The sequence below is a fragment of the Hermetia illucens genome, chromosome 4 (genome assembly GCF_905115235.1).
Source record: "Hermetia illucens chromosome 4, iHerIll2.2.curated.20191125, whole genome shotgun sequence".
Taxonomy (NCBI): domain Eukaryota; kingdom Metazoa; phylum Arthropoda; class Insecta; order Diptera; family Stratiomyidae; genus Hermetia; species Hermetia illucens.
Genome location: NC_051852.1, coordinates 11,278,724 through 11,288,563, shown reverse-complemented (window position 1 = coordinate 11,288,563; position 9,840 = coordinate 11,278,724).

Here is a 9,840-nt window from a genome sequence, read left to right as displayed (position 1 = left end):
TCCACATGTACACGAGCCTTCCAATCAGATCTATGAAATCATTTTCTAATTTAAACGACAAAATTATTAATAAATTTTATTATATTGATTTCCAAAATTATATAAAATAAATTGAATATATATTTGAATGTGTATGGAAATTTCCCTGCATATGTAAATATTTACAGCGACAATGAAGAGATACTAATTTAATTTTCCGAATAAACATGTAAAAATTAACAAACCTTGAACCAACTTTGCAGTTCCATTCTAATTTCTTCGACAAACGTAAAACTATCCTAACATCTATTAAACTTAATTTACGTGTAATTTTTTAACAAAAAAAAAACTTTCTTTTATTCAATGGTTATTACATGGAAGAACAAAAAAAGAAACAAAATGCACTCAGAATGGATTATTTTCTTAAAAAAAAATAATCTTCGCTTTTCCCACGGTTAAAAAAAAGACTCGTCATAAACATAATCTTTTATTTTTATTATATCTACGTCCCCCCGTCCCCCCCCCCCCAAACTTGAAGTAAAAATCATGCGCCTCCTTAAATTAAACAATCCATCTATATTTGGGCGGACCCCCGAGAAAATTTCAAAAGGAGACAGTCCTTTCCTTTGCCTTCCCACCAGGCCTGCATCTGCCAATACGCGCGAAAATTATAATAGTGAACCACTTGTATTTTTGATATAATAAACGTTCAACAAAACGATAAAAGAAGATCCTCCAGATGTGGCTAGCGTTGAAACAAGTATCACACACTCGTTAGGGAAAGTTACGCATCAGGGGCCGCTCCGGGAGCCCAATTATGCACTGTGCTGCGCCATTTCGATCCTAGAACCATGCCTGCGAAGAGGAAGAGGAGCAGAATCCAGATCTTCAGAGCCAGCCTGTAGCATTTACGAAAGATTCCCCCCCCCCCCCCCCCTCCCTGCGACTAGAGATCTCCCTTATAACCCAGTGCCCCGTGCAAACCATGATAATCCTGTACGTATAGGCATTCATCAGGCTCAAAAGCTCACGCAATTGGGTCTTGGTATAGGAGAACCAAATCCCCTTTGATTTGGCGTAGGCGGTGAACGTTCGCCAGTAGTGAATGGCTATTAAGTACTATTAATATTAAGCACCCTCTACAGTCGCTAGCAGGACGCTGACTGCGACCACCGGGGGAATCTCAAGAGTAGAGCCCCCCTGACCAGTTTGATGGCCTGGTCATTCTCCTCTATTTTCCTATGAGCGGAAACTCAGAGTTAGGTGACTTTGAGCATGCCGCCAAGTCCGCTAGAGGATGTCCCCATTGGATGCAAAATCTGAATGGTCAAACATCCAGTATCAGCAGTACCTCGGCTTAGATTACACTCACAAATCGCGGAAGACCGTACGAGTCGACTATATGCAATTCATCGCCGATTTTCCACTGCACCCTAATTCAAAAATATTATCCAAAATTTCTGTTAAAGAGCATGGCTTGCGTGTTATTAACATATTTTCGTAAGATTTTGCTGACCAATATCCGTACTCATGTAGTGTGACAGTACAGCACGCTACAGTATATTAACTGTGGAGGTCCAAGAGAAGGAGATGTAGGAGTGCATTGAGGGACACCCAATAGCACCTGCACAAGTACTTCTTGGAATCCTATCAAGCTTGTTTCTTTACATTTCTTACCCAGCTCCTGTCAACACCCTATAGACCCATGCACTTGGATGGGACCAACCAAGCCTGTATATCCAGATTTCCGGAGAACAATCGTCGGCCGAATATCTCATCTTCTTACAAAGGTCCCCTTGCAGACGTAGAAGCCTCCAATTTTATTTGGATCCAAATACTTGACATTGGAAAAAAGTGCCAATCTTTGCCCATTTACCCGTGAGAGGTGAAATTCCAGTACCCTTATCTTGATGGTAAATAGCATCAGTTCCCTTTTTGATTGTATTTATGCTGAGTCAGTATTTTGTAGCACACACGCCTTTCCCGAATTCATTCATAGCATAGCATAGCATACGCCATCACCTTCAGGCCGAAACTGTCCATATCCATAGAATCTATCACTATCAATCAAAACATCAAAAAGATCACGCCACTCTGAAGCACCCCTCTGCTCACAGCTCTGGTCTAACACCTACCTCCCAGGTTAGATTAAATCACATTATTTGTCAGCATGGGTACTATAGGATTGGAGCTCCCTTGATAGCTTTGTATGGATTTGCCTTTGAGATAGGGGTGCTAACATTTGAAAAAGGGCGTCCTCTCAATGATCGTCCTTAAGTGGATGTCCAGGCCGCGCTCTAGGGTCTTCGTCACGAAAGAGCTAAGGCGACTTCGATGCTATCGTCCAATCTTCCGTTTGGCTACATGGAGTCTTCCTCAAGCCTTATCAGAGGATTAAGCTCCGAGAAAATTTCCGGCCTGCCCGCCTACCTTGCCAAACGTAAATGATTCTCACAACTTTACACTGATTTATCAAAATGTAAAGGGTCTAATGACCAAACTGTCTATAACCTGGTTGGATGACAGAATTTTGACTCCGAGCTCCTCGAAGTTTACTTTATCTTTCGTTGTGACAGAGATTACGGTGAACTTTGCAATACAACCGGCGAAGGTGCCCTAATAGCTATTAAATCCCTTCTCCGTGCTGAAATCATCTTTCCCCCCCTCCTCCTGCACCTATGATTCTGTCACCATGCGAGTCATTCCATCAACTCCTCCTTTATCATATCCCGAGTATATTTCCCCTACCTCAGTTACCCTTCTCTGTACGAGGATTTCTTCAACAGTCCTAGTGGTTTTGTTCCTCTCGCTTCCTTTCATCCTCTGTGGCGACTTTCATCTTCCTATGCTCACGTGCCTATGCTCTCCTGGCCTGCTACTCCCGGCCTTCATCCCTCCCTAATAACTCCACCCACTGTTCCCTTCCTTTATCCATCTTCATGTACACCTGTGTCGCCCTCCAGTTTAACCTTTCTTCTTTCTTCCTGTGCATTGCGTTTCCCAATCCTCTCGTGCTCCCTCTTATGTGGCTCCCGACGCCTATCATCCTGCTCTCGAGTTCGATACTCAGATATCCCGACTACACTCCCCTGTTACGTGCAAGCCTACCAAGTTTAACTTTCGTAAGGCAAATTTCGAAAGTCTGAACTCAGTCCTGACGGCAATCAACTGGGTTCTACTCCTCTCTCCATTAACGTTTGGCCAACCACTCAACACCTTCTATACCACTTTATCTGATCTTCTTTCCTGTTACGTCCCCTCCCCTCCTAAGTGCTTACACTCTTACCCTGTCCGATTCACCACTCAAGTCCGCAGAAAACTTTGTCAAAAACACACTGCGAGGAAGAAGTTCCTGTTTTATAAAATCTATGCTGACTTAGTTCTTTTCAAAACTCTGCATTCCTTGGTCAAATCCCTAATGCGTAAGTCCAGAAAGGAATATCTGACCAATGTTGAAGGCTCAAACCTTCCTGGTCCCACATTCGCAATTCCCGCTTTCCCGCCCAGTTAACCCCTCCGCCCATTAAATTCTCTGGCTCCTCAGCTAACTCCTCGCTCCAGATTATTACCCTGATTTGACTCAGGTACCCATTCACAGCTGAGTCGACTGGTATCCGACATTCAGTCACGATAACAAATCCCTCTGCCTCCAGTGACATTTGAGCCGCAATCTTCCGCTAAGACAGCCCAGCGCTCTAACCACAGCCATCCGGACATTCCCTTCATCATCCATCCGTCCCCTCCCTCCTTGGAGATCGCGAATTTGTCCCCGGTACACCCAGGATTTTTGAGCCGGCACTGTTCCAGTGTTATTCTTGGAACTTACCCTTATAATTATGCAATTTTTAGATGGTGGAAATTTACCAGGGCTATTTTAGTGGTGACCATCGGCTCCGATAGCGCTTCCAGCCCTTCTCCAGTATTGTCCTCTTCCTCCGACATGGCACTTCCTTGTGTTTGGCCGTCCGACTTGAGCTCTACAAAATCTAGTTCAGCTTCCTTTCTTCTATGTTCTACAGGTTCACCTATCTGCTCGCTTCTACCCTCTCAGCCTCTATGGCCTCCCCAATTTCTTCGGGGACGTCGGTAAGATTTCCATCCCATGTGTCCTCTGAAGGTATCCTTCCTTGTCTTCTCCCTATGCACGTGCACAGGTCTGCTACCAATTCTGTAATTGATAAGGCAATTCGATCACGTACATATACCACATTCTTCCAAGTTCTACTTCAATAAGTTCGAGAACCTGCTTTGGCAACCTACTTTCGTACGCCCAAGTGACTGTTGATAATTAGCAAAAACCCAACATCTATTCCAAAAAGAAGGATTTGGAAAAGTGATAGACCATTGGTGCTGCTTCGCGTGCGCGTGCGTAACATATTTCAACATTTTAATGAGTATTATTCCCATATCGATCAATGGACAATTTTGGTAAAACTAGAGAGGTCGTATACGAAATCTACAGGTTCAAATCTTCTTTCAGACGCTGTGAAGAAAAGTGCTGGTGCGGCGACGTGACACCGAAGAAAAGTGAAGAAGGGAGGGATAATAGAGGGGCTCGCATCATTTTCACCCTGGGCAGGATTTCCCTATACGCCCCTGGAATCATTCTAGGAACAGAGTTAGATCGGTACCTTAAAAGTTCCTAAAACACTGATGACCACGGGTATCTCAAGCTAACCCCCGTCAATACAAATTATATAAAAGGTGACTTGCTGTATGCTTTGCATTATTGTACATTGTCATAATCTCAATAATTCGCCCGACTAGCCACAGTGTAACCAGAATAAACAAGAGTTTATTTGTTATTACTTGGAAGCACCAAGTTCGGAAACTTGAAGCAAAAATAAGCCATAACACTTGCTGGAGACGTGGATTCTGGTTGCTTGAAAAAAGCAGTTTCTACGTAGAGTAAACATCATTGAACACGAATATTGATTTTGAGGTGCAAATAGGAAACTTTTTTGCTGGTAAACATAAATAGGATTCTATTTTTCGCCATGGAAAAATACGAGAGTTCATTTGAAATATATAATTATGGTCCCCATCTTGAGTTCCATGGATAGAGTTCTCAAAATAGTTGAATGGGTGGTAATGAGATTAGAGCGTGAATGGGGTAAATAATAAATAATCATTGTTAATGTACGTCTTGGTGAACAAAAAGCCAAGTCAAATGTGTGCTAAATATCCAATCATGACTCAGTAACTACATATATGCATTACCAAAACTAACCTTGGATTTGAAGAAGGAAATTCCGTATATCCACAAATAACGACCACCTCAAACGAGATAGATGTTCTATCTAAAACTCTCTGAAAATCTCCCCTGTTGGTCGCCCTTCCCTGCAGTTGAGCTTTGAGGTTTGTGCTTCAATTCAATTACATTTGTTATTTTAACGATTCTCTGAATAATTGTAAGTAACAATCCTTAGAAGATGGAAATAAACACCAAAGGCAAACCGCAGAGATTTAAGGTCAAAATTCGAAGGCTAGCTCCGGGGTCCTTTCCGGACATGGATTGATTTGATGACCACCATCAGGGTCCGACCATTACCAGCAACCCAGTTCTGATTTATACTGATTTCAAAACCAGCATTCATAGCAGAGGATTCAAAGCCTATATAACACCTCTGCCACTACTAAGAAGTGCAACAGTTGAGCTATAAAGCACAACTTCACGTTTGAGTTCACAAGAAGCTCCGCCTATGGTCACAATCACCATGACTCTTCAACAAGGAAGCCAACCGCAAATAACCGGAACAAAGGCACAAAACCAGAAATACTCCTGGAGCATATGCTCTCAGAGGGCCGTTCCTGTTTCCGTGGTACCTAATAACCTGCGGTAAGACATCGTAGCAAGAGCCCTTGACTAGAGTCTGAGTACGTAGGGATGGCACACCTCAACCGCATGATTGAAATAAATCCGGTGCTGAGGATCGCGATGAAAACTTTCCACCAGCCAAGTAGCAGTCTGCGTACAACAAAACACATAAGACGTCACAAGAGAATACTAACACTACATATATGGAGCTGTCCACTACGGCCGTCATGACCATTTCCCCAACAAAAAAAAATAATTGCTTCGTGCTTATATGTGACCCAATCTTTCCCAATTTTCTTCCATCTTATCTGCCACCTAGATATTACCCTCTCATCTAATAACTTTTTGACCGCAAGCGGTCTTAACCCCCTCCACCTAATCACTAATTACGATATCTGTTTGTAGCAAAGGGACGCCCCTCCTGGCCTCTGATCCTAAGCCTTGACGCGCCCGACTACCTCTAGATTAACAGGAGGAACACCCAACAACGCCTACATCGGCTGAAAAACAAACTAACAATGTCACTCCCTCACAGGCGTAAAGCAGTTTTCTGCCATGTACTGGTCTCGCAAAGTTATACAGGGTGCGGCAGCATAACTTCCTTTTTTAAAGTGCGCGCCACTAAGTTGATGTCATAGCGGAGCGCTAGTGGTCTCGTTCAAGAGAGGATACTGTAAAGTTTTGTCCCGACACGGTTCAGTCGCCATCATGCGTTGGAATAGTGAGGAGCGTGCCTTTGCCGTTGAGGTTTACTTTTCGGAATCGCTTTAATTTAGCCCCGTTGGCTCCCGTCCCAGACCGCAAATCAATTGTTACATGGGTCACTACATTCAGATAAACTGCAAGTGCGACAAAAGGAAGAACTGGAGTCCCTCGGCCCGTTAGATCACCTGAGAACATTGAAGCAGTGAGAGCGTCAATGTTGCGATCGCCACGGCGTTCTGCGCGCAAACACGCATCTGCCCTTGTACTATCCGATCGTTCTGTGAGAAGAATTCTTCGTGATGATCTTCATTTTCATCCCTATAAGATGGCGATAGTGCAGAAACTTTCAGAACGTGACTTCAATTCTCGGATGAACGCGTGTGAGCTTCTTCTTGATGTCGTTCCCGAGGGTGCTATTGTTTTTTTTAGCGATGAAGCCCATTTTCATTTGTGTGGGTCGGTTAACAAACAAAACATGCGCTACTGGGCTGACACCAACCCTCGAGAATTGTATCAAAAGCCTTTGCATTCACCCAAAGTCACAGTGTGGTGTGCAATTTCCTCAGCTGGAATTATTGGTCCCTGGTTTTTTGAGGAAAATGAGATTACAGTGACAGTGAATTCGGACCGGTATGTAAACATGCTACAGATTTTTTTTTCCCACGGCTAGAAAATTTGGATTTGGGGGACACTTGGTTCCAACAAGACGGTGCAACAGCACACACTTCAAGAGCATCGATGGCTGTTTTGAGGGAACACTTTCCAGAGCGCCTTATCTCAATTAGAGGCGATTTGGAATGGCCGGCACGCTCTCCCGATCTGTCCCCTTGTGATTTTTTCCTATGGGGTTTTTTGAAATCCCGTGTTTATGTGAACCGTCCAAGAACCCTACAAGATTTGAAGACCGACATCCAAGAAGAAATTGCCAACATAACACCTGCTATGCTAACAAGAGTCATGACAAACGCCAGAAATCGGTTTACGCTATGTATGGAGAATGGGGGACGTCACCTAACAGATTTGATCTTCAAAACAATGTAAATAAGAACTTTAGACATGTATTTATTGAGTTTTGAAAAAAGGAAATTATGCTGCCGCACCCTGTACAACAGAGGAGACCCTTACATAGAACATGCAACAAGGAGTCCCAAATATATGGATTAAGCACCTCTTCTGCCTAGACGCCATTCACACTTCATGACATGCCTCAACATATACATCAATTTAATAAACGCGTCCTAACCTCGGTAAAGTGCGGTCTCGCGGTTGTGGCTCCCAAATATGTCAATATCTTCCGGAGTTCCAACCACGCTCCGTTCAACCTGACTGGAGGCGGATGACGTAAGTTGCCTTTCACCAACGTTGCGATTTTTTTTTCTTTGAGAGGAGGACACGGCGACTTTAAGAGATCACGAATTAATGATGCGCATGTACTCAGTACTAAGAGTGGCCTGATGACTCAAGTGGTTAGAGCGCTGGGCTGTCGTAGCGGAAGGTCACGGATCAAATGTCACTGGTGGCAGAGGGATTTGCTATCGTAACTGGATGTCGAGCGAGGATCTGCGAATGAGTACCTGAAGGGTAATAATCTCAGGCGAGTGCAACGCTGACCACATTACCCTCTACAGTGTAGTGCACCGTTACTGTCTTGAATGAAGTGCTCTAACACACTCCAAGACCCTGATCCAATATCGATTGTTGCGCCAGTGATTATTTTCGTCAATGGCCAATGAGCATTCACATGAACCTCTTCTTGTTGAGGTCTCTTCATGATCACAGTGGGCGGTTCAATTTCTGATAAGTTCACCCAGTATAGTTGCCTCAGCCGTTACTCTTTATTCCTTGGCGTCATTGTCAGCGGCACTTCCTCCTCGTTCCCTGGCCAGCTAATCCACTGCTTCCTTGCATTATAACCCAATATGGCCTGGAACCCTGGGCATCCAAACCTTATTGTGCAAGGCAAACGTATTCACATCTAGTTTACAGTTCACCTGGTTGGAACTAAGTGCCTTGATGGCCGCATGGCGCGAATGTAACCTTATTTTTCTGTCCGGCCGCAGAATACGTTCGAAGAGACTTCTGTCTCTGCCTGAAACTCAAAAATGCGGTGTCTGAATTCCCCTAGAATGATGTTGGCGGAATTGTAGCTATACTGGCCTTTGTTTGCAAATCCAGGGTTAGTGTTAAAACTTATAAGTGTGCAGAAACTAGGCGACTTAAATTCACAGACTCCCCCTCCCCATTAATGTCGAGCATATAATATGCGACGAGACAAACCCTGCCTGAGACGAAGCAATGGCGTGACCCAGGATACCAGATAGCTTTTGGGGATATCGAATTGGTGAACCTGGGCGCAAAACCGGGATGTCTTCCTTATTAAGGCAAGCCTAGACCGGATTTCGGTTGTTGCGCCGTTGATGGTTAAGCGATGATGAGATAAAGGCCTTCATATGGAGGCTGTAAAGGCGTTTTGACCTTGTCCACCCTGACGAAAACGTAGATGCTTTCGCAATCATTTCGAGAGAAGTTGCTTCCTACCAACAAATAAACCAGTCAATGCAAGTAAACAGATACGAGTATCCACGCGACTTAGGAAGTTGTCCGAATATGTCAATTTGCACTTGGGTAAAGCACGAATCTGGAACATCAAATTGTCCTATTGGATAGACAAGTCCGGGACATGCTTGGCCACACGTACTTGGTGGAGATCATCCTCCTGGTAGTCCTCTGGCCGGTGTGGGTGTGATGGACTGTGGATGATGTCGAATATGCATCTTCTGCAGAGACGACGCAATATACTAGTACAGTAAAATCATCCCCTCGTAGCTTTACAAACTTCAAGCTCGAGCTAGTATCAAGAAAGCGGTTCAGTTCAATGTCGAGGTCCTGAGCTGTCTTAAGTTCCAATGAAGTGATGGTGACTGAGATGTCAATGGTCCAAATACGGAAAATGGCATCCGCTGGAACATTATCTGCGACTGCCACGTGAATGATGTTAGTGGAGAATTGAGTAATATATTCAAATTGGCATTCCTGTCGGAAAGATGATCTCGAGGGCTTGTTTTGAAAAGCCTAAGCGAATGATTTGTGATCGATTTTGATTCGGAACGGACGACCTTCGACAAGATCACGGAGCTACTTAAGCGCGCTCTAGATGCTTTGAAGCTCTCTTTCGTAAACTGAGCACTTCTTCTGAGCGCCGTAAATTTCTTATCGAAGAAATCTAGGGGCTCCTAGCTTCTGTCATATAGCTGGTCGAGGACGCTTACGCCATGGGTGGTTCAAGACTTCAGGTTTGATGAGGAGCTCTGTATTCTGCAAATTGCTGCTTGGAAGCT